This window comes from Drosophila serrata, unplaced genomic scaffold (assembly GCF_035046125.1).
Source record: "Drosophila serrata isolate PLE 108 unplaced genomic scaffold, ASM3504612v1 contig_359, whole genome shotgun sequence".
NCBI classification, from domain to species: domain Eukaryota; kingdom Metazoa; phylum Arthropoda; class Insecta; order Diptera; family Drosophilidae; genus Drosophila; species Drosophila serrata.
Window position 1 is genome coordinate 2,011,130 of NW_028257257.1, and position 25,770 is coordinate 2,036,899.

General features: G+C 35.7%; 1 protein-coding gene across 1 annotated transcript in view; it reads left to right on the forward strand.

The window, feature by feature from the left end:
* The window catches only part of Ccn (cellular communication network factor protein Ccn), a 67,570-nt gene that overhangs the window by 2,412 nt on the left and 39,388 nt on the right, over positions 1 to 25,770 (forward strand). The window contains exon 3 of the mRNA XM_020954014.2: positions 25,206 to 25,303. The gene's annotated coding sequence lies outside the window, so the exon portion shown is untranslated. The remainder of the gene's footprint in view (positions 1 to 25,205; positions 25,304 to 25,770) is intronic.

Below are 25,770 nucleotides of genomic sequence, written 5' to 3' on the forward strand. Positions count from 1 at the left end.
AAAAGTAACTTAGGGATGGTTAAGGAAAAAAGTTTGGTGATATGATATTGACAAAGTATGTTAAAGTTAAGATCTGGATTTCAATTTGTGTTATTATCAAAAAAATATTCTTCTGAAGTCAATTTAAGTATATTTGAATAATATAGAAAATTTCTTACTGCAATTGTGTCAATAAAATGCCCATAAATAATGTAGAGGTACACAGAGATCTCTTATTATTTTCGAAAATATCGATATCTAATTCTAAATATTTTCCATATCAGTAAATACTAAACATATCGACTTTCGGTCCAACATAAATCTATCTAATAAAACCAAAAAAAGGCAGAAACAAGAAGTCACTTCCTTGAAATTTCACCCCACGTCTCCACCACATATTTCATTAATTGAAATTTAATACAATTACCAAGGCGAATGTGTGGAAAGCCAAGTGAAAGTCAGCACCAAAAAACACACATAAATTCAAAACATTCGCACACACTCACCCTGCTGCTGTGTTGGGTGAGAGATTCTTTGCCAAGTAAGTGACTCAATAAATAAATTTACTTGCCAACTTTTTGCGTTGCTTTCTCTGCTGGTGCTGTTGTGGCCTTGGGGGACTGATTGTTGCTTTCTCAAGGTAGATTTGTAACCCAGGACCAGGACGAGGACCAGGCACAGGCCAAGTACTTTGCCAAAAGATCTGAGGATACTTGGAGCCGTAATAAACAACACTTGATCGGGACAGAAACATGGGGCACAAAGTTAAGCGCAATTTTTGTTGGGGCAACTGGAATATATATTTCAATAATTTAACTTGATAAATAAGAATAAACGGAGCCATTCATTCTGGGTAGACTTCATAAGGGAATATTTCAAAGAATTTTCTATGAAATTGTTTACTTAAGGTTAAGCCTATATATTGTATATTAGGGGATAAATATATTGGAAAATTCTTAGTCTTCAAATTAATTTGATTTCTATTCTCTCAAAATGTAAATATATATTTAATTATTTCCTTGAACCTCCCCTCGAAGCTCTGAATTATAGGATGCTCTGCATTATGATCTAATCTTAGTGAGGGTCGTAAAACAGAATTCCCAAGAATATGAACTTGAATTTGCACAGCATTAGCACGAGGGCAACCGAAAAATAGGAAAAGCAGGGGAAAACTCGCAGAGCTGAGAGCATTTATTAAGTAAGTGAGCTATTCAAAATCAAAGCAGCGGAAAAATCCAGCAGCATGTCGAGGAGGGTTGAATGTGTCGCCTGATGATTGTCAGGCAAATGTCAAGCTGAAGCTTCAGGGGATGCGATGCTCAGCTAGTCTCACGTCTCGTTTAGGTCTTCCTTCCTACCTGTTTGCCCTCTGATTTTCCCACGGATTTTACCCTGCTTTTCTCGCCACCTCCGCTTGCCCTTGCACCAGCAGAGCTGCAACAATGTGCAGACATTTATGGCACCAGATGCCGTCGGCAGCAGCAGGTGAAATGCCTTGAGTGGCATCGCAATGGCAGCTGGTCCGCCATTCCAATGCTGCCGCCGCCATTTCCATGACATTTCCGTGGTGCGTTTGCCGGAGCACTGAAAGCGCATTAGCTTTGTCATTTATCGCTGCATACTTTCCGGCATCTTTGTTGCCAATTCCAACTGGGACGCGAGAACGTTGGCTTAAAGCGTATCCTTTCACTCCGAAACTGAATACACACAATCTCGCAGGTTAGCAGCAGCTTGAACTTAAAGTTAAGTTTGATTTACCTTCAGCGTTTGGGGTTTTTTGATATTTTAGGCAGAGAGGGGAAGAGATTAATTTTTCTATAGTCAGAGGTGTGTGCTGGGGTTTTTCAAGTATTTTTTTTAAGAAGTCAAGTATTAATAGGGTATATTGGATAATTTTTCAAACAGTTTTAAATGAGTAATTTACTTAATAACAATATTTTACAATACGTAGTTAGTTTTTAATTTTTGAGAATAAAATAAATAACTTTTAAAGATATTTTTACAATGGCTGTGGAGGCTTTGAGATGTTCATGAACATATTTACTAAATTTTTTAACATCCCAGAATTAAATAAATTGATTTTCTTATTAGGGAAATTGTGTTTAAATTTTTTACATTTTAGATCAAGAAAAGCTAACTCATAACCATTTATTAAATGCCAACAATAAAATAATACTTTAATAGTTTCAAAACAAACACAATTTCTTTGCCGAAACCTTCGCTTTTCACAACCTATATATTAAAATATAAATATATATATATTTTCAATATATATTTTCAATATGCATTTTAAGACTGTCTGTCCTCTTTATGTCATTGCTGCCGATGATGTGTGCTGTCATATTTCGCTTATCAAAGTGCCACTGACAGATGGGAGGTCACCGAGCAGAATGTTTGGTTTTGGTTCCGGCCAAAATGTCAAGGTTCCATATGCTTCGTTAGCTGCATTCTCATAATGTACATAGCCAGGATCCTTCAGTGAAGAGAAAGCCTTAATTAAAGGCTTGAATTTCCAATTTTCAAGCATTGAAAATTAATTGTATATAGACACAAGAGGCAGTTTCTCTTTTTACCTTTCACTCACCCTTTTCCTTTGTGTGTTTTTTTTGTGCATAAAAAGTGTGAACAATTTTATTGTGTGGAAAATTTGCTTGCTCACATGTGTACATGTGTGCATGTGTGTGTGTTTCGGCTTCGGAACATACTCTTGCATAATTTAAAAATGCCCGCATCACTCATACGCAGCGTTGCACGCTCTTGGTTGCCGTGATATTTCGTGCCAGGCGGCCAAGGTAACAACAATGGGAAAGGTCGCATTTTCACCATAGTCAGAGTTTGTCTTCTTTTTTGTTAGCTTTTTGGTTTTTTTATTACTCCCCTATTTTGTAGTTTAGCCATTGTTTGTTTTAAACTCTTTTTCGTACGCTAGCTTAGCTTTATGAATTCGTGTTGGAATTTGTGGAAAATGTGTCAAATTTCGGTTGAAAGTTATGATTTGGTTTTTGCCGGTTTCAGTATAATTTTTAGACGGGGTAATTGGTTAAAAAATGGGAATATTTCACCTTAATTATGGATAACAGATTCGGAAACTTTCCTAGTTTAGTTGTTGTTTTTTTTGCGACAAAAATCTCTTTTACCGTTTTCAATTTTTAAACTCGTTTTAAGCTGAATTTATGAACTAGAATTTAAAGCCAGTGTGAGTACGGTCAGCTAATCCCCTTGAATATTCTTAAATCCCCTTTTTGTGTTTTGGTGCAAAGCCAAATCCTTTTCAATTGCCAGCGAATCCCACGAATAGTGTCTGACAATTAAAAACTCTAAGAAAAAAAGCAAAACAAGGCGGGTCACAGCATGAACCCCACTTGAATGCAGCTAACCATGAAAGCGTGTTAAAAAAGCATTGTATGCACATGGACGTTTTGTAGCCCCAATCCCAGTCCCAGTTCCAGAACCAAATCCAAGTCCAAAAACCCCACTTTGCCATCAAATATGCATGTAAAAGGCAGCAGGGAGCATGGAGCACAGCTCCGAATGGAGCTCAACAATTTTGCCTGCGGACAAGGTCCAGTTCACAAAAAAAATCAAGAAAAAATATATAAATCTTAAATGCCTTGACATGTGTTCACCGAAAAAGCTGAAACTTATAAAAAAAAACCTAGATGTGAAGGTAAACTGAAACTCGAAATACTCTTGCAGATTAAGTGAAAGCTGAGAGAGCTTGGTCGGGAAAACTTTGTTTAAAGTTTTAAGGATATGCCTTTGTTTTTTTGTGGTTTATCGCTTTGGAAATTGTGATGCGATTTTGATATTGAAAAGCTGATGAAAAAAGATATTAAGTACTTATAGTTTTTACTGAGATTTTGCATAGTTTAAATTGGTTTATAAATGGAAACTTAAACATTATTTCAACACGGCTTCTATGCAAGTTTATGGAATGGTTTTTATGAAGTTCTATTGCTAACAATGTTAAATTACTTAAGAGAAATATTCTTTTATTTAATATTTTAAATATTTACATTATTTAAAATATATAATAATATATATAAAATATATTTTAATATATATAAAAATTTAGGCAGTCATTAAATATAAAAATCTTTTAGCCAAAAATCGAATTTCCAAATTTGCCAATTAATATTCAACAACTTTTATCGATGGAAAACGAAAATATACCTGAATGTTGCAAATACAAACCAGAATTTAAAACTCTTCCATAATCAACGATATAAAAATAAATCCTGGTAAAAACAACAGCCCTTAGAACTCCACTTTATTCATTCCATAAAACTCAATGCAAAAATAGTGAAAATAATCCTCAACTCGACGGGTGGTTGAGTGGTCCTTGGGATTGGCAGGACTAGCTATTGGGGTTTGTATTTCGTCCTTTGTAGTTTGGTATGTTGCTTAGCAGCAAATTACTTGGCATGTCAATTGACGTTGATGACAAATTTTCACAGTCAAAATAGTTTTTCTTTTGCCCCCTCGCAGCAGGTAGTATTTTGTTTAATAAACCATTTGCCTGAGACGGTGACTGCAAGGGGGTGTGCTGGGGGTGTGTACTGTGTGTGTGTGTGTGTAGTAATATTTATGGGTTTATTTTTGCGGGCATGTGTATAATATGTAGATTTCGAAGGCAACAAACCCAAAGCGGTAAATCAAAATACATGCATTGCGTATGAGTGTTGAAACGGAAGCATAGAGGAGGTGGAGTTTTCTTGTGATTTATAAGCAATTTCTCATGTTGCACGAAAATACTTGAGTTGCAAGCTGTATCGAGAAAGTTAGTGATGTGTTCGAGTTGATTTTTGGTTACATTTTTTGGTTATATTTTTAAAAAATAATTTTTATTTATTTTATATAATAAATCTAAATTATCAGTTATATAAAAGTGCTTTAAAGATGTGCTTATTGTCAATAATATTTATTAAAGAATCTTAAAAAAGTATAGAACATTCTAGTTATTTATTTTTATATCTTTACAGGATATTATAATTTTAGTTAGAAGTTTAAAATAATGCGAAGAAGTCATTTCCGACCCTATAAACCCTATTTATTCTTGATCAGCATCAAAAGCTAAGTCGATCTAGATATGTTTGAAAGAAAAAGAAAATTTGATAATTTTTTTCAAAATTTTATAAGGGGTTACTTCAATAAAATTATTAACAAAATTGGCAAAATTTTTAATTTAATAAAATGTTAAATGTAGTATGCAGTTTTATTAACCTTATAAAGACTAGCACAGAAAAGCTTTCCATTTTGAAATTAAGACATTTTTGACTTAAATATGATCCATGGCAGATTTAAAATTATGATCCCTTGCCTAACTGCTAACTGTTTAAAATTAAAACTAAATCCTAGACCTATTTCAGAACCAATAATAATTCCCTTGCTCTCTTTTAATATATATTTAAAGCTTACATATTTCAGAATCTTTCACTTAGCACAACAACGACTCAAATAAATTCTTATTAAATACAAATTTTCGTCTTTATTCTCGCATAACTTTAAGGTGAATCCCCTATAAAATTCCATGTAGCAGATGGCATGCTCATCTCTATCGTTGGCTTTGCTTGAATAGGCAAATTTCTAGACTTTCCCAGACACACACACACACACACTCACAGTCCAGAAGTGGGGGCAAAAATGCTTAGATATTTTTTATGCGGAAAATAAATTGAACTTGAGGCGAAGTAGATGGATGGATGGAAGGCTAGGGGGAAGGGATGGTTTTTTTGGGGGCCCAGGGATCAGGGACTTGGGCAAAGGCAAATCATTTGGAGTAGACGAAAAGCGACGAAGCGCATAAATTGTTGGCACAAACAAACCTACAGAGCTACATTGCCTTCCATACATATAAGGCGAATGAAGTTTTGAGGGAGGCGGCAACGTCCAAAGTGCTTGAGTTGTGTTGCTGCTTTGAGGGATTATACCTGCTGGAAAAACGAAGGGAAATCCTTAAGCCAAACCCCAAAAACCCACATCCCAATCCCAGCCAGGACGTTGCTGAAAGCTCATCTCTAGAGGATTCTGCCTTAAAATTATGATTTATATCAATATTATATATATATTATAATTTTTTCTGCCATTTTTTCGTGTAGTTACTGCTACTGAGAGTCTTGGATTTAAGTTGGAAAATTCGTGCTGTTTTTGGCTTGCCCCCCAAGGCAATATTTTTTGCTTTTAATCGCCGCCGTAGCTACGATATATGAGTCCCGTTTGTACTCTTGATATAGCCATAATGTGACGCAAAGTGGATCCAGTGGTGTTTCCTGTCCCCCCAGTCCCAAGGATAAAGCTGTCAAGCGAATAGGTTCGATCCATATAGAGGCCACATTTATCTCGTGTTTCACTTTTTGGGCAAATCGATAAAAATACACCTTGCCTCCGCTATTATGCCAGAGAAAATAAAAGTGTATAATGTGTAATCAATTTTTTGTATTGCCAAGCCAAGTGTACATATATATAAATATATATATTTTTTTTTGATAACTATTCCCTGCTTAAGAGTCTTCTTTTTGTTGTGTGAAAGTTTTAACTTTTTGTCATGGGCCAAATGTGACCAAGTGATGATGATGGTGATTGCGATGATGTTAAGAGGATGTCAATGGCTTTGGCCTTGCCTCAGAGTATTTGCCAAGCATTTGTGGAAATTACTTTTGGCATAAAAATCGATGTTAGATATCGGTAATGATAGCAAAAAAAAGGTACATTAATACACAGAGAGAAAGGGTAAAATCATTCACAAAATCTTTTACAAAATGTACATGTGTCAATATTTAAAGTTTTAAGGAAAACGGGCCTTAAGTTATTATTTCATGGTATTATAATTTCAGTCAGAAGTTTGTAACGAAGTAAAGGGGACATTTTCGACCCTATATATTCCTGATCATCAGCAATAGCCGCGTCGATCTAGCCATGCTCGTCTGTCCGTTTCGACATATTACTTTGCCGGTTTTCAACATATTTTCATTTACTGTAGCGTTTGAACATTTTTTATTATTGCAGAATATACCATAACATTATAAAGCTTCCTTAGAAACGATCGAAAATTAATAGACTATTATTATATTTATAAATTTGTTGCTTTTTAATATAGTATCTATTTTTATCTATAATAAACTATGAATAGTACCAGCTAGGTTTGAGTCGTAACTGAAATCTAAGCTTTTTGGAACAGTCCAGATTATATTTGCGATTGAGCTTTACATTCCCTCTCCCTCATAAGGCAACCCCTCTCCCAAAACTTTTCCATTGATCATTGCAAAATAGTTTCTCCGCGCAGGTAGATCGTAGATCGGTGAATACGACGCAATAGTAAGAACAGGTGCCAAAAGTATTAATGAAATTAAAGTTAAGTGAAAAGTATTAGTTAATAAGGGAAAGACCAAGAACAGCCTCTGTTGTGTTATATTTATTTTATTTTTTTTTTACAGTGACAAGATTAGTGCATTTTTTCAGTGATTTGATTTATACTTATTATTATTTTTTTATATGTGAAAGTGAATAAAGTGTTTTAAATCAAGGTTAAAGTGAAAAGTGTTAGTTAGTTAACCCCACAACAGAGACCAGGCACCTGTCGCGTTTTTTTTTATATATTTTCATAGCCAAGATCAGTACGTAATTTTTATTTTTCGTTTTATGGCAAAGACAATCTGTAAAAGTGTGCATTAACCTTCAATTATAAAGGGTTTTTGTTGTATTTTGTACACTAATTCACAATTGCAATCAATGGGTGAGTGAAAACAAGTATATTTTGTCCTGCTCTTATCTTTGTGTTTCCATGTTATTTTTTCCCCTCTCCTCTTGGTCCCTTAATATCTATTTCTTATCTTTTCTGTAAAGTGGAACTTAAGAGAGGAAGAGCCACTTTAGGAATACGATCCACTCTTTAGGCTACTAAGTTTAAAAGTTTACCGTATTTCAAAATTTTGTACACAATTAAAGTTTAAAAAATAAGAATGATATAAATTCTCATGCATTTTTCTTAATTTTAAATTGAGTATGCAGATTTATTAATTTAATAAAATACTTACAAAGGAAAGCTTAAACTTAATGCTTAATTTTTTTTGCTTATTCAGGAGTTTGTAAAACTTTGACTTGTCGATAAATATTAATTCAAAGAATGTTAATATATTAAGCTTGGTAATGATCTGTTACTTTCAAACTTCTTTTTCGATTTTCATAACTTTTCTTAAAGTGCAAAGCAGGGTTAACTGATATGGTAAACTGAGCACCCGATGTGGGTGTGCTTTAAGCCAAGTTATGACCAAAAGAGGTGGGGAGCCCATGTCGGTCTCCCTTAACTGGGCACCTAAGCCCGGATAATGGAATAGGAAATTTGCCATCAATTGCGTCAGTTTCTAGACACCTGTTTCGGTCGTTTGTGGAAAATGATGACCACAGGCGACTGCTCTCACTTTACCATCTAAATCGATTTGCTCAATTATTGAGGAACCTGGCATGCGGATGGGGAATTGCATCCAAATGAAAGTTTAATAATGCCAACTGCAATATTCCGTAATCTCTTTGGCCAAGAGGAGAACTTTAAGGCCAAACAATGGTCTGCTGTGTGTTTGTGTGGCAGCACTTTCATTTTGTTTGTAATGTGTCCAATAATAGTGGCATTACGCTCATTTAACATGCACGCACACAAACAGCAGATGGCTACCACACACTCTCTCACACACACACACATGGGCTGTGCGTGGGCATAAAAATGTCCTTAACCCACTAACACTAGTGGGGGTAATATTAGCATAATGTGCGTGAGCCATTCTGGAGTCCCTGTGTGCACACACTAACACACACACACCAGAAACCGCTTTGGTCCTGCAGTTTGGCCAACACACACACATATCCTTGTTGCCGATGTTGCCATAAACAGACATCGAGTCACATGGACCGTAAAGTTCTTTGTATACTCTTTTGGAGGAAAGTTGGAGATCAGGAAATATCATAGATTTTCTAGTATTTTTAGTTAATAAAATAATGAAAACTTTAGCAAAAAAATATTTAAATTATAAAAATAGTAAAAATACGTACCAAATGATTTAAACCATAATTTAAACTTAATTATTAACATTGCAAGTACTATTTTAAGTCTCTTAAAGGTTAATTTTTTCTGATAATATATAACATGGTATAAAAAAATAAAACGAATAGGAAGTCCAATTAAATAATATGTATAAATTCTTTTACAATATATTAAAATATATAACAAAAAGGCTGATACTTAATATTAAATAAATAGATTATATGATTCCCCTTAAAGATTGCCTATAACTTTATGGAATATTTTAAATTCAGAGAGGCTTCTGAGGCTTATTTAAGCTTCTTACTGAAAGGCATTTAAATAAAGTAAATAAATACTTTCGTAGGGTATTTGTAGAGGAATCTTATGCCTTTAAATTTCCATCTCCTCGATGATATATTCGTGGAGCATATTATTTCCATTATAACAAATAAAGCTCACTACTATCTCTTTCTTTTTGGCCTTGTGTATGGTTTTATTAGTACCTCAACTCTGGGATATCTTGCTCTCTGACATTTTAGAGGCTCTCACATGCAATTTCTTGTATTTCCAATGTGTGTGTGTATCCTGCCTGGCGATCTGGCGGAAAATTGCGAAACGAGTTTGGTGCATCCGTTTCCGTTCGGCATTTGTTCCATTTCGCTGCCTGCGAGCCTGTTAGCTCGTCCTTGCTCTATCAATGTTATTGTCAAATTTGCTGTTGTCCTGCCAGCCATTGAGTGTGTGTGTGTGGGTTTTGTGTGTAGAAGGATGTAGGATTCCGGCCTGTTCGGTCAAAGATTAAACACATAATGGGCGCGTGCTCTGGCGATTCTATGGCCGCGTTTTTAATAACATTTTATGCCGCTCCTCGGGTTCCTCGGATTCACAAGCCGAGTCGAGGCTATGTTTGGCAATAAATGAGCCGTTAAATGCTTTAAGTTGGCCGGGACTGGGTACATGTGTGTGTATATGTGTGGTAGCCATTTTATTGCCGCTTTATTGTGGGCCAGTGGCGGCGGGGCCTTTTGGCCAAGTTAAGCGTCATAAACGGGTTAATGACTTGGAAGTTGCTTTTAATACACGCACAAGAGAAAAAAGAGGAGAACTCACCAATTCTTTGTGGTAGCACTCAAGTGTTTTCCAACTCCTTCTGCTCCTCGTCCTGGCTGGCGTCTTTATTGCTGATCTGGGCCTCGCATGGCGCATTCTTTATTGGCCGTTGCTCCGTTTTTGGCCCAGGCTTTTATCAATTTAATGTCGCTTGTTTGTTTTGGCGCAATATGATTATTTTTTTATGGCCAATTTTTAATTTGTTTACACACATCTCTGGGGGTCAGGGGTGAGCAGTCGGTTTCCTTTATCGCTGCCTGTCAGTGAGGGTTTGGCATTTGGAAAGCCTTCTTTATTTTTTACCCTTCTTAAATGGTCTACCAGTTGCGTAGTTTTTCCTACACATTTTTCCCTCCTTCCTCTCTCTCCTCTCAATTGTTGGGCATTTCCGGTTTCGGTGGCCCACAAAATGGTTTCTCATTTTTATTTAACACTAACATAGGAATGCTGGTTGGGGGTTAATGGCAGTGTGTGTTTGGGCATAAATATTTTATGAAGCCAGCTTTTGATTTATGTCTGGTTATGGCAGGCGTTTAGGTGTTAATAGTTTCGTGCTGTTTGCCTAATGCTTTGTCCTTTGTCCTTTTATTTTGCTCTATCAATTTCAAGTGCTCATAACTATGGCGACTGTAGAAGGGGTGTAATTAAAAAGAAATAAATGTTTGTGTCCAGACAAGCTAAAAATAATTGTTTACATGTCAAATTAATGGTATAATGTTTAATAAAGATTATTCATACCTTATTTGACATGTTGGGATGCAAAATTGTTATAAAATATCATCCTTTCTCTTTAATTATATCATTTTAAAAAAGAAGTTAAACTCGGGTAACCGAAACTTATATACCCTTCTTATGTATGTATGTATATGTACATATATATAGTCCACCGATTCGGCGTGCTTCGATTTATATACTAGTAAAATTACATAGAGGAATAACTCCATAGTTTCATTCAAATAGCTTAAATTTGTTTTAAAACAATTATCGTACATCTGTGCATATGATTCTCAACTGGTTCTAACATCCCCGGAACGAAGTGACTTCTGCCGGCCAAGGTTTCGAAATGTGTTGTGTTACAAAAGTTGCAAGTCATTGTTTATTTGTGTTCAAAGTTAGTTGCTGATTATAAATACTTACTGGTCATAGATACTTACTGATCATAGATACTTACTGTTCAGAGTTACTTATTGCTCATAGTTACTTAATGTTCATTGATACTGATCATAGTTACTCACTGGTCATAGATACTTACTGATCATAGTTAATAACAGATAATAGTTATATAAATCGTCCGATTATTCCTATGGCAGATATATATATATATATATATAGTCCACCGCTCCGCCACGCCTCGACTTATATATTGGTAAAATTATATAGAAGATTAACTCCAAAGTTTCCTTTAAATATCTCAAATAGCTCTAAAATTTGTTCCAAAATGCATCTCGCACATCTGTGCATATGATTCTCAACTGGTTCTAACATCCCCGGAACGAAGTGACTTCTGCCGGCCAAGGTTTCGAAATGTGTTGTATTAAAAAGTTGCAAGTCATTGTTTATTTGTGTTGAAAGTTAGTTGGTGATCATACATACTTACTGATTATAGATACTCACTGATCATAGTTAATTATTGCTCGTAGTTACTTACTGCTCAAAGTTATTCATTGATCATAGTAACTTAATGTTCATAGTTATTCACTGACCATAGTTTATTACTGATCATATTTATTCTCTAGCAGTGATATTATATAGTATGATTCGAAAATGACTCCTTCACTGCTTTGCATACTTCTGAATGTAATTAGAATACCCTACAAGAATATAAAAATATATAACTGAGCAACCTAACAATTAATTTAGAGGCAAAAGTAATAAAATTATCCTTCAAAATACTCATTTAACAATACAAGCCACAGCTCATCAGGCAGGCTATCTACCGTTGCAGGCCATTAAAAGATATCAAGCAATTCAAAAACATATTTGGAGAGGTGCGACGCTTGTTAAGGACAAATTCTGTCTCAGCCACATTCCCTTTATTTTTATGGCTCACTTTTTATTTGGCTTTCTCTTTTCGTGTTTCTTGGCTCACGTGCACTTCATTTGGTAATTACCTCAGCGTCGAATGCGACATCGTTCTAAAAATTTGTCGAGTTAATGACAAAATGTTGGAAATTGCCAGCGTTATAAAAGGGAGAAGGCAGTGAATAAATTTACACACTCCCAAGGACACACACACACACACACGTGCAGAGAAGTGATGGCGGCACACAACTTCCGGTCGCCATTTGCATTGGTGAAAGGAAAAGTCACGTCGCATCGTTTTGCTCTCCGGTCTTCATTCCTCCTCCAGGACCTAAAATTGTGCAAAAGTTAATTTGATTTTGCTGTAAGTCAGACACACAAAACTAAATTCCTTCGCAAAAAAAAAAAATAAAAGAAAATAAAAACTCGAAACCCAAACGCGGCGCCTTTGCCAAGTCGGGCGAAAAATCAAAATTTCCGCATATTGCCTATTTTTCAAAGCAACACTCTGGCTGTGTGTTTTGTGTGTGTGTCTGGAAGCAAATTTATTTGGAGTTTATGCACACGTATGGCTCCTGTCTGTCCTGTCCCTGCTGTCTGAGTATTTCTACCGAATCGTTTCTGCCTTCAGTTGCTGCCTGATAACCTGCAAATATACACATATGTCTGTATATATATTTTGCAATAATTTTTGTAGCAGCCTGTGTTTTTGTTTTACACAAGGAAAATTTATATATATAAATTATTATCTAATAAATAAATAAGATTTTTTTTGAATTATTTATTATTATTTTTTGAATTATTAAGTGTTCAAAATACCTTTTGAGCCTAATAAGGGTTATAGCTTGCTTTATAAATGATTTATAATTGGTTTTAAATATTTATTTTATAAAATTATAAAAAAAGAATATTATTTTACACCTTTACCTATTTTTAAATATTTTATTTATATTTTTTTTGACAGTGCTTTGCCATGAAGTGAGCCTGACTCACGTGCTGCAAGCCGCTGCCGTCATTCAATGTTGTCAAAAATTTATAGCAAGCAGACGAAAAATAAGAGAATAAAAAGAAACCCAGTTGGGGAAACAAGTTCTGGTACATATATCTAAAGAAATGAATAAAAATAAGGCATAAAAGCATGCAAATAAAATTAACAAAACGAAATGCAAGCTACGAGCAGCATTTCCTCCACAGACCTCCTTCGCTTTCCTTCATTTCATTTCATTTTATTTTATTCGTTCGACAAGTTGTTCAAACTTCTGAAAAGGTGTTCTGGAAATCTCTTTGATTCAAAGTTGTTGAAACAAGTCGAGAATTAAAGTTTTCTGCAAGGGAAATATAATAGAAAGTTTTTCCTTGAAATAAAGGTAATAAATTAAGAGTGATTTGAGGCTTAAAGAAAGAGCTTATCAAAATGATTTTATTTAAAAATCAAATGGTATAATTACTTTAAAGAAAATAGGAGAATTTATATTCTGGAATGACTCTAGGGACATGTGTGTGTTCTGCCTTGATATGGCAATTCCTGGCATATTTTCCCTCTTCTCCTTTCTCTGTTTGAATTTTTCCTTTTAATTTTCCTTTGGCACCTGCATCCGCTGGCACTGGCGCTCTTCCATTTTCTTTGTTAGCTTTGGAATGATAAAATCCAGTTGAATATTTCATGCAGGCGGCGACGCCGCCATAAAAATCAATTTTGTACAGAATACAAGTGTATTTATTTATCTGCTTATTTTTGGATGAATTTCGGTGGAAAATGAATTTAAAGAAATGAAATGAAATGAAATGAATCGAATTATGTCATAAATGTGCGCAGACAGGAAGGCGGCCGGAATCAGGCCTCAGTTGGCTGCCAATAATCCCATTTAGCTCCATCAAATTATTATTGATTTATTATTTTGGTAATGCAATTTCCCCCAATCCGGATGGCGCAGAGAGTCGGCCCTCTGAATTATGAGCCGCAAATGGCAGCCAAAACCGCGAATCCTGAAAGGCTGAGCTCGAAAGAGCAAACGTGACCAGAACACAGAGGTCACTCAATGAAATGTCTGCGGTTTTTTGGTTTGGGAATTTGTTTGGTTTTTGGTTTGTATTTTTTGTTTTGTGATTTTGCTTTAGGCCTTTAGGACTGTCTTCATATTGATCAGAGTTCGAAGTTAATGGGAGATGAATTACATTAAAATGGTTACACAGGGCGTATGTGTAATATTTAGCTTTAGTTTTGCTTTTGATTACAGAGAAGCAATGAGGGGGAGACAGTGTTTATATTTATTTCTAGGCTAAATAATTAAATATTTAACAGAAACTATACTCAAGAAACATGTAGGTTTAACTTATAACATCCTAAAAATTAATTGTTTTAAGTAAAGTATTTAAATAAACCACATTTCTCCTTTTTCCTATTAAATTGTTAACTAATTTCATTCCTGCTTATTAAATACCAAGCTAATATCATGCTAGAATTTAGTTTAATTTCTTTCACTTTATTTTCATAAAACTTTCCATATTTTCCAACCACTTTCCCAGCTCAATATCAACCTTTTTCCTATCATTACCATTAGCTTAAATCCTAGACTCTCTCCCAACCCTTAAAATCAACCACTAATACCTTAACCTAAACCAACATGTAAATAACTCAACAAAAATTAAATCGTGCATAAAAATAACTAAACGCAGCCAACTTGAACCATTTACACTCAGAGAAACTACCGCAGGGAAAAACAAGTATAATTTGGGCAAACCGCAAAATCCCACATGAAAAGGCTTTTCCAACTTCATAACCCTGACCCAAAAGGATGGACAGCGTCTGGTAGTTGCGGAAAAACTGTCATTTGGGGACTAGAGTTCTCAATGGGCCGTGCTGGGAAATGGGGAAAATGGAGAAAGAGTACCAAAATGGGATGATGGAAATGGGGGTAAGGACTTTCACCTATCTGCTGGGTGCTTTTCGCTTTTCCCCCCCCCCCTCTCCGGTTAAATGATGTGTGCATTAATCCCTTCAACATGCTTTTCACATTTTTCTTTCGTGTTGGTATTTTTTTTTGTTTCCTTCGGTTTGGTCCTGGATCTGTTGAGCAGTGAGGCTCCATCACTCAGCTCCTCGGCACCTGTGACAAATGTTCTCTCTCGGCAGGTGGCCTAAAAAGCGGCATTGGTTGGGGGGCTAACATAGGCAGGAACAGTGGCAGTGGCAGCAGCGACAACGAGTAACGAAAACTACTCGTACAAGGTCATATATTTTCGTGTCGCTTTTGTTGCTTTGCATGCTAATGAAAAATTAAAATTTCCACTACAAAAACTGTGATTCATTAGGCTGGAGCAGTCAGGCCAGGCCAGGCCAGGAAAGGTTTGGGGCCCAGGAAGGCAGTCAGGCATTGCCGGTGAATAATAAATAAGCCCGCTGGCTAATTAAGTGAGGTGGGACTTCCTCCTTCTCCCCTATTTTGGCCTTCTCCCACTCCTCTTAGTCCCCTCCCCCCTCCATTTGCATTATACTTTTGTAATTTACATAGCACACGTGTCCTGAAGATGTGTGTGTGTGTGAGTAGGATCGTATCCTGTGAGAACATTGCCTCATTGCAGAAACCATTCGAGTAAAATGGCAATCGATGCACACAAGAAAATTGGGAGGTAAATGGGGTAACCAATTACAAAGAAATATATTTTAAATGGTATATATTATATTTATATGTCCAATGATTAATATACATAAAGAAATCAATATTGTAGAGCCACTAAAATGATTATTTCGTTTGAAATGTACCCATATAATTCTTTTAAGCACTCTTAAAATGATTTAAAACGTAGTAAATTGAATGCTTTAGTGAAACTTTATTTAATTATGGTATAGTATTAATATTAACAATTTTTTCCAAGTGCACAGTTAGGAGAAATAATAGAAGGTTGTGTCACTAAGGAGGCACAAAGCTTATCCTGTGAATTAACCATGACCAGCAGCTGCGTCCCAGCTGTTTCCTAGTTACTGCTACGTGACGTCAGCTGCTGGTAAGTTATGAATTATAAATTGTAATTCAACTTAATTAAATGCACACACACACATAAATATTCGCATATGAAAATGCGGATATTTTACTGCATTGCCTTAATTTATGTGTACAAAACTCCCCTTGAAATCAGAGCTACAAAATTGCAGTTAATTTACCCGCCAGCCGAACTTTATTTAATTTAGGCCATCATTTGCTTTCCATTTCGATGGGAACCGCAACAACGCATAACACAGCATCAATTAGCCATAAATTCTCATTAGTCCAAAAGTACTTCCATAAATAAGGGACCACCAAGGAGGTGGAAAAACCAGCAGTTGTAGATGAAAAGCCATCGCTCAGGCGAAGGCGGCAAACCGAATATAATTTCAGGCACTTCACACGCCACAAACATTTGGAAAAGCGGCCAAAATTTAAGAACTATGTTTTTTGGGATTACACTAAAAGAAAGTAATAACAAATATTTGGAGAATTAATATATTTATAATAGAAAATGTAAGAAGTTTTATACCCTTGCAAGGTATTAGAATTTTAGTCAGAAGCTTAATCAGAAGTAAAGGAATCATTTTCGACCCTATAAAGCATATATATTCTTGATCAGTATCAATAGCTGAATTGATCTAGCCATTTCAGGCAAAAATCAATTGTTTTCAAAATTTTCAAAGTTTTATAAGGGGTAACATCGTTAAAATTGTAAAAAAAATTGACAAAAAATTGAATGTTTTATATTTTAAAACTGAGAATGCAGATTTGTTAGGCTTTTAAAAACTAGCGCAGCGCAGCTTTCCGAATTTAAATTTATGCTTTTTTGGCTTAATTATGAAGTTTGAAAAACACTGATTATTTTAAAAAATATCCTGTTTTTATACCTTTTTGCTGGGTATTATAATTTTAGTCAAAAGCTTTAAACAGCATCAACAAACGCGGTATGCAGAGTTGTTTGCGGTTTAAAAACTAGCACAGAACAGCTTTTTGAATTGAAAGTAATACATTTTTGGCTTAATTATGAAGTTTGAAAAACACTGATTATTTAAAAAAATTGCGTATTTTTATACCTTTTTGCTGGCTGTTAGTATCAATCAGAAGCTTATAAAACAATGAAGGAATCATTTTCGACCCTATAAATCATATATATTTTTGATCAGCACGAACAGCCGAATTGATCTAGCTATGTCAGGCAAAATTTAATTTTTTTTCAAAATTTTTAAAATTTTATAAGGGGTAACATCGTTAAAATTGTCAAAAATTGATAAAATTTTAACTTATTAAAATTTTTAAGAGCAGTATGCAGTTTTAATAACCTTACAAAAACTGATACAGAACCGCTTTCCAAATTGAAATTAATGCATTTTTGGCTTAGTTAGGAGTTTTTTAAACTTTAATTTGTAATAATAAATTGTTATATATAAATATCAAATAAATTAATGATAATATTTTAGGCCCAGCTAATGTTTCTTGTTCATATTTACTAAAATATTTTAAAGAAATTATTAATACAAAGCAATTTTAAGCAGATATGTTATATGTTACCTAGGGAAAATATATATTGAAACAAAAGAAATAATTCTAAGTTTCATAATTAAAATACCACTTTTTTTCTCAGTGCAACTGGAGTATTTGAACAAAGACTTTTTTTGGGTGGCTAACGCTGATCATACTCCTTACAATTACAATTATTTTTCGTAGTTCTCGCCCGACTGGCCAACATTGGTGGCTGCGACGCATAAAAATCGCAGCTGTCAGTTCAAAAAGCCAAAAACTTCAGCAACAGCATCAATTTTCCACACGCCAGCGAATTTTTGCGCCACCAATCTGGCACACACGCAACACACACACCCAACACACACCTACTCGCACACTCATTCACAAACACACAATCGAGGAAGACATGTGAACGCAATTTTCACGTGCAAACTTTGCTCTTCCAAAAGGCAACAAACAAACGAAGCAAATAAACCAAGTGAGATGTGTGAGTGTGTGGGAGGCAATTGATTTATCCGAACTTTAGATACACTCTCAGGGGAGACAAAACTAGGTACTAGTTGAGGGTGAGGGAAATCACGTCTTGGCTTTCAAGGATATTTATTACACCGAATGGCCATTAATTTCAATGAAGTGATCAAGGAATTAACGAGTACTTTCTTTCTTTTATATTAATCTAATATTTATGAGGTATTTTTGAGAATTTCATTTGAATATTTATGTGTTTCTTTATGATTTTTAATTAATTTTATATGGAAACCTTAAGGAGCTTTACCTAACTGCAGGGCATTGCATAAAGCAAGTGTAACAATCCAGCAAACGTGGCATAAGTTGGTGCAAATAAAGTAAAGTAAGCTGCACAATTTTATTTCGTGCGTTCAGAGGAGCTTTCAGCAGGAGGGGGAAAGGACCTTTTCCTTGTGGGTGGAAAATTCGGGAACGCTTCGGGTGCTCCCAGCTAATCTCAACAAACAAAGCGTGAAACTAACAATTCTGCAAATACAGACAAAACCACAACCCACCACCACCACCCACACACACAGAGACAGGCAAGGGGGGAGCTGGTGGTTGGTGGAGGTGTCTGCGGGGGTGTCTGGTGCGGGTGTTGGTAATAAGGGAGGGGGACTATGGGGGCCAATGGAAAACTTTGTCTTGCTCATTCGCGGCCCAAGATGAAACTTTATTTCAGCGTGTGGCAGAGAGCTACGGCCATCGAATTTATTTTCATGTCAAAGCTTGGAGGCAGCGATGCCCCCTTTGCAGTATTTTTCTTTAGACAGAAATTCATTTATTTATAAAATAAAAAATATTAAGATTAAATATAAAAGTACCATTTTCCAGAACTATTTTCTTATCTTATTTCATTATTAAAATATTGATATTCACATAGAAACTATCAAACGTTTCATATTTTATTTTTCTTGTTTATAACAATTACATATTTATAGATTTTACTGTTGATTTAATATATTTTTTATATGATATATTTTAAAACTAGAAAACTAATTGTATTAAAATTATTATTAAAATTAAAAACAAATTACTTAAATGTTTAATAGAAATCAGCATGAAAATTCATTTAGTAAAGATGAAATCATTTCTGAATATTTTAACTTAAAAATAGTTAAAAAGGCTTTCAAATGCTGTAAAAATATTTTAAATTCTTAGACAAACGAACATGCAGGGCTGCTGAATGTTTTTTTTCCTTAAATTTAATCGTATTTAATCATTAACATTATTTAATTTCTCAATTTTCTACATTAATTTCAGTTGGCATCACTGCCCGAATACAACCCCCCATCTCCTTCACAACTTCCTTCTCGTTTAAGCTAGTCCCATTTAGGATTGGCGTTAAATTGGCAAAAATGCGATGGCTAAGCAAATAATGAACTTGCTAATTTGCCATGGTTTCGCCATTGGTGGCGCAACCCACAACGTTTCGCTACTTCCGCTGCGTGCAACATGGCGTATGAGTGATGTGCGGGCATAAATTACGCATACGCTGCGTTGCACATCTTAAGCGCGTTAAAGCATCTTGAACCATTGGCCCAAGTGGCCGGGCTGGCAACCTTGGCCAACGAGCACAAGCAACAAGCGACTCAGAGGCTAAGCTCTAATTTTCTCACGTACTTGTAAATTTTGCGGAAAACCGCAACAAATTCACTTATAAAAGTAATCTAGAAAGCGCGTACGCAACCGGAAGCACGAAAAGGCGCGGGAAATACAGGAAAAATCCAAGCTAAAAAGGGGGGGAAAGAAGAGGCACGAACACAGAAACCTAAAAACGGAAAAAGGAGCCAGGAAAAAGAAAAAAAGGAAACAAAAAGCGCACAAAACTCGTCCTCGTCGTCGCTGTCGTTCGTCGTGTAAAGAATTGCGTTTGTCGCGACACGGCGACAACTTTTGCCACCGCGACGTGGCATGAACCAAAAAGGGGGCATGAATGGTATGAAAAGGACGAAGGACTAAGCTTTAAGCGGCCTCCACTTTATCACAGATTTAAAACGAAATGAATGTAAGCACATTAAATGGCTTGGACTTGGGGCCGGGTACGAGCTTCTATTAAAGGACTAGAAAAGATTTTTGCCCCTGGGGTTGAGAAAATTTAGCATAGCTGAGCTGCCTTGTTTGCATTGTGAAGGGGGTGGCAGCGGCGGCAAATGAAAAAGTTTCCAAATGCAAAGTTAGTTTATGGAGAAAACAAAAAAGGATTTAATTGGAGAGCGATTTGTTGGGCGGTTAAGAACAAGACAAGTTGCTCTTATCATTTTGCTTAATTTACGAACCATTTTGGGAGAGAAAAAAAGGGAATGCTAGAAGCCAACCCAAGGACCCAAAGGATTCATGAGAGATGTAAAACACAAATTAAATTAACCATGAAAATGCCTTAGAAGAGCCTGCCAAAACTTTAGCAGTGTTTAATTGAATTTTCTAGTTTTACTAAAATTTAGAGTGTAAATTCCAATGAATAAATGCTCCTAAAATATCATTTATTTATTTATTTATTTAATTGATTCAGCGGCTTACTTATTTATTATAAAGTTATGGAAATTATTTTCCCCTTCCTGCAAACAAATTAATTTAATTAAGTTAGTAAATTCTACAAATTGAATAGGCTTATCTTAAGCGGAAATATCTCTTAATCACACGACAAGTTTTGGCTTTTATTTGTCCAAAAAGTTTTCGATTTTTAGAAAAGTTTTAGGCCGCTTATCTGGGCTATTAAGCTAAAATGCCATTTGTTGTGGCTTTCTTTTGTGTGGATTATAAGAAGACCCTCCACCGTTCTTTTTCTGTTAATTTCTTTGATATCTTTGCACAAGAGGCAAGCCTCTGTTAAATCCCCAACAAATGAATATTAAATAACCTGATAAAGTTGTGTTCCAAATTATTGCCTGCAGCAAGACCTCGGAAAATTCTCTCTGTCTCTCAACCCAAAGGCTACATCTGCAATTAGAAAAACAACTTTTTTATGCTGTTCAACATTCGTTACAAGCGTTGAAAGTCTGAAAGTCTGAAAGTCGGTCGCAACAAATCCAATTTTCGGCAGCACCAAAAGAAAAAAAAAAGTTAAATTATCAAAAGAAGAAAATAAATTGTAGCTTGGGCGAAAAGTTGGTTGTCTGTGGAAAAAGGGGAGGTGAGGCCATCCGCGCCAAGGACAATGTCAGGATGTGGTATAGACCAAAAGCCCATTTTCCCCCCTGCAGCTATGTGTCACAATTTTCCCGGAACGGATACTCCATCGTTATTAGCAGCCAAAAACAGGGAAAGTTTCTCTCTCTCTCAATCTCTTGTAGCTATGCTTTTAATAAACTTTTACTTGGCATTTGCCATTTGGCATTTATGCAAATTGCAAATACATACACACACACACCGAAATATTGAGTGGAAGGGCGGCCAATAACAACAAATTTCAATTATGCCATCAAATCTATTTAGGTGTATAAATATTTGGGCATTTTCCGGTTTCCCCTCGCTTCGCTTGTTCCCGCCGGAATTGTGGCGTGTAATTTACAGATTTTCTTGTTAAGATTGTGGCCAAAGTTTTCTCCAGCCCCCTGCTTTTCCCTCCACGCCATTGTTCGTAGTTTTTTGGCCCTCTCGAGAAGGCCATAATTGGCCCAGTTAATATATATATATATACATTTGCTTGCACATAAATTTCCCAGAATATTTTACAACTCATTGCTGGTGTTTGCATTTGTGACTGCGTTAAATTTTGACTTGATTTGATTTCATTTCAATTAGAGCCTCGAGGCGAAAATAAGCTCTTTAGAGACCCCAGAGACTTTTTCGAGTTCATTGATAAAAATGGAAGAAGGTCTTGGGTGCCGAGCAAATTAATCAATTATGTGAATGTGAGAGTGTGCCGCCTGGCAATTTGGTTAATTAGGAAAAATGTTAACAATAAATGACAAAGGCAATGGGTTTTTATACTAAAGAAGTTGGGAGATTGGTTTATTTAGAGGGTAAAGGTTTTTTAGTTTTCTTATATTATTAGGTAACCTAGTAAACACCTTCTCAAATACTGAACTCCCATAGGACCTCTCTACAGTAATCCATTATCAAAATACAAACCAACTTGATTAACTAAATAATATTTGTTAAATATCTCTAAATATCTTCAGTTAGCCATAAGTATCATATCTCTGTCGAAACACTCCAAATCGCTTTTGCCACTTAAAGAAATCAATCATAGCCACACTTGGCCATTCATTTCTACATTCCAATGACTGCCCTCCTATTTGCCAGGATATGTTCTATGGTCGTCCTGAAGTGCCTGGGTCATTTACTTTATTGATTACAACTTTCTCTTGTTTCCCATAACAAATACAGCAGAAAAAATAAGAAAAGCGAAGCGAAAACAACAGCAATTTGAGTTAAGCGTGGTGGCAGCAGCCAAGGATATATAGCAACATATCTGGCAGGATATTTTCACCAGATGAGGCCAGGGGAGAGGTTATCCTCATACAAAAAAGTTGCCACAAAAGTAGCCTTGATTAAAGCCGCTTTATTCCGGCTGAGGAATAAAGGCCATGTATCGACCTGGTCTGCCTTTTGTTATGTTTTGGCTTCTTATTTTCCGTAATGACGGGGAATGCATAAATAAATTTTCAATTCACTTGCATGTCTGGGCAATCACTACAAATAAATAAAGCGAAAACCGAGAGATCAGAGCACCGAGAGCAGCATAAAAATGTCATAATTTATGAAGTTTATCATTTGGTTTGCTGGCTTGTGTTTTTATACATTTATTTATTTGTCGGCGGGGCAGGCACCCAAAACGCATTTGTGTCAATTTAAATTTATGTAAACATAAAATGGCCAACCAAAAAAATAAGAAGAAAAAAAAGAAGGAAAAGGAAGTTGTCCTGTATGAGAGATGTGGTCCTTTTACTTGGATATCACATTTTTCATTCGTGTTTGGTACTCTTTTATTTGGGTAATTAAGTTTTATTTGTCGGTGAAAATTTTTAAAGAAATTTTTTGTTTAGCAAATTAACTAAGAGCTAGAATTAGAGTTAATAGATTTGGTTATATGACCTTTTAGGTGTAGTAACTTATTAACTTATAGAGGAAAAATTTAAGAACCAATAACTAGTATCTTGTAACTAGTAAATACGATAATTAAATAATAAAATCTTGAACAAAAGTATCCTTATTATAACATTTATACCTTAATTACTATGAATATAATATCACTTATAAAACAAACCCTTGAGAAGGGCATTCAAAAATCCTTAACCGAGAAACCAAAAACAAAAACTGCCGCCTTCATGGTTATCCTGTAGGGATGCGGCGTCGGCTCCTTATTTTATTTTTTTCCTCCTTATGATTTAATGCGCGCGGCATGCCGTGACGTTCACTTAGGCATGGACAACACAATAAAACTCCACAACAGCCAGAGGAATATCAATATGAGCAGGGACACGCGACGCGACGGGAGGACGAAGGGCAGCAGGCCAGCAGGATACGCTTTTCTGGGCCGCCTGCGCACTTTTGACATTTCATTATCCTGTTAAGTATTCAAAAGTCAAGCAAGCCCAGGACAAACCGGACGAGGACATGAAGAGGGACACAAACGCAGGACAAGAACAGAAACTGGAACCAGAAATTGGAACCAGGATGGGGAAAGGGAATGGAGGGCAAGGGGAAGGACATGTCTGGGCCATGGCCAGGACATTGCCCCTCATTCCCGCTGGCTGGAACAGGTCCTGCTGCGTTACCAGCTTATCATTTATGCCAAACGCGTACTTTTTGGCTTTTAGTCGCAGCTTCTTGGCTCCTTCTGCCAACGTTGGAGCTGCCTTCTGCCATTTGTTTTGTCTGCCCGTAATGCCATGCGGAATTGCCTTTGTGTCCTTGCCGTTTATGACATTGTATTCGAATCTCATCCCTGTGTGTGTGTGTGTGTGGGTGGTGTATAAATTACATTACATAACAAGCAATATAACAAACGATAACAAACACCTTGCCGCAGCCACAAACACATACAGGGAGCAAACAAGGAAATGACAATGAGCAAATATGAAAGGTAAGGTGCCACAGGAACAGGAGCAGGAAGATTATGAGAATAAAAAAGGAAAACAATTTAATAAAAATGTTTCAACGACTTCGATTTGTTGGAATCAGCTTTATGGTCTGTCATTTGTTTATGACAAATGTTAATGATGGCTCCGATATCATCCTTGTTTGCGTGGTTAATATTAGGGAAAGATATGATATTATGGATTTCATTCCATTAGAAATCAATTGGAAAAGTTGTTTAAATTTTGAAAATATTTAAAATCTCGACTTCAGTTATGAAAGAAGAACTTTTTATAGATAGTTGAAACTTCCACAACTTATGCTTCGTAATTAAAGTATATTTTTTATCAAAAATAAAATGAAAATAAAATTGTACTGTCTTTAATATTGATTCAAAAAATTTTGTTTGTTTTTAAGCCACATTTTGCAAACCTCTTATAAGCGTATTTAATATTTTAAATATTCAGTTAAATTATTTAATATTGGTTCTTCACAATCTTTGTTCGCATAAACATTTTGCCTTACTTTTCTTTGCATTTAAACCACAATTTTTCAACTTTTAATACGTTTATTTAAACTATTTTTCCATCCACTTTTGGTCTCTTAGCTTAAGCATTTCACTTGGCCACAAAAAGCCAATTAAAAATCCTTCAAGAAACTCAATTTCAATATATCACATTCTTGACTTTCCATTGAAGAGCTTTAATTTATTTTTATAAATATTAAATCACTACTTTTTGATTTCCATTTCGTTTGAATTTAATTTCAAGTCTTTGCACTTGAGCACGTTTTGCAAAAAAATCCTTAATTGTCCTTCGAGTTGCAGTCAAATCAGGCAATCGATTGAGCCGCAAAAAGTCAATTAAAACCATCATCAGAAATATCTCCAGCTAAATAGTGCTCTTGAGCAATTTATTTGCACACAGTCCACTGGCCTTAAGTCCCAGAATCCCGGAGATCTATGTCTCCCTGGACAGTATCTCAATAAAGCAATCAGTGCCACTGAAAAGTGTGTGTATGTGTACTTGCAATATAAATTCCATTTCATTTCATTTTCCTTGCAGGCAGTCAACAGGATACAGGAGCAGTAGCAGGAGCAAAAGCAGGAGCAGCCAATGCAACCTGCACAGCAGACATCATTAGACGTGAATAGCAACCACACGTGAGTAACTTGGGGCTTTTGGCGCCCACGGACAAACACAGACTATATCGACACTATATATCTCGGACATGTGTCGGCCATCAACTTATGCAATCAACGATTTGGCTTTGACCGGGGCAAAACTTACTGAGACTGCTGCTACTGAGTCTGAGTTGGCCGCCGTCGGGTGCTATGTAAACTAGGACCAAAGACGCCGAGGCTATGGGCCCAAGGAGCTGGAGGAGCGGCCTGGACAAATGTTTATTTAAGCATAAAGCCACGTACGCCCCAGCACACACACACAGCATGTGAGGCACTGGGAGAAAATTCTGGATTTTAGAAGAAAAGTTGAAGGATATTCAAAGAGGTTTTATTGAATCATTGGTGGTAAAAATGTATAAGCAATACATTTTTATTGCTGCCAAATTCAATGTAAATTATAGTTTTTGTGATTAAAATTTTATTCATCCGTTAAAGGGTTAAAATAT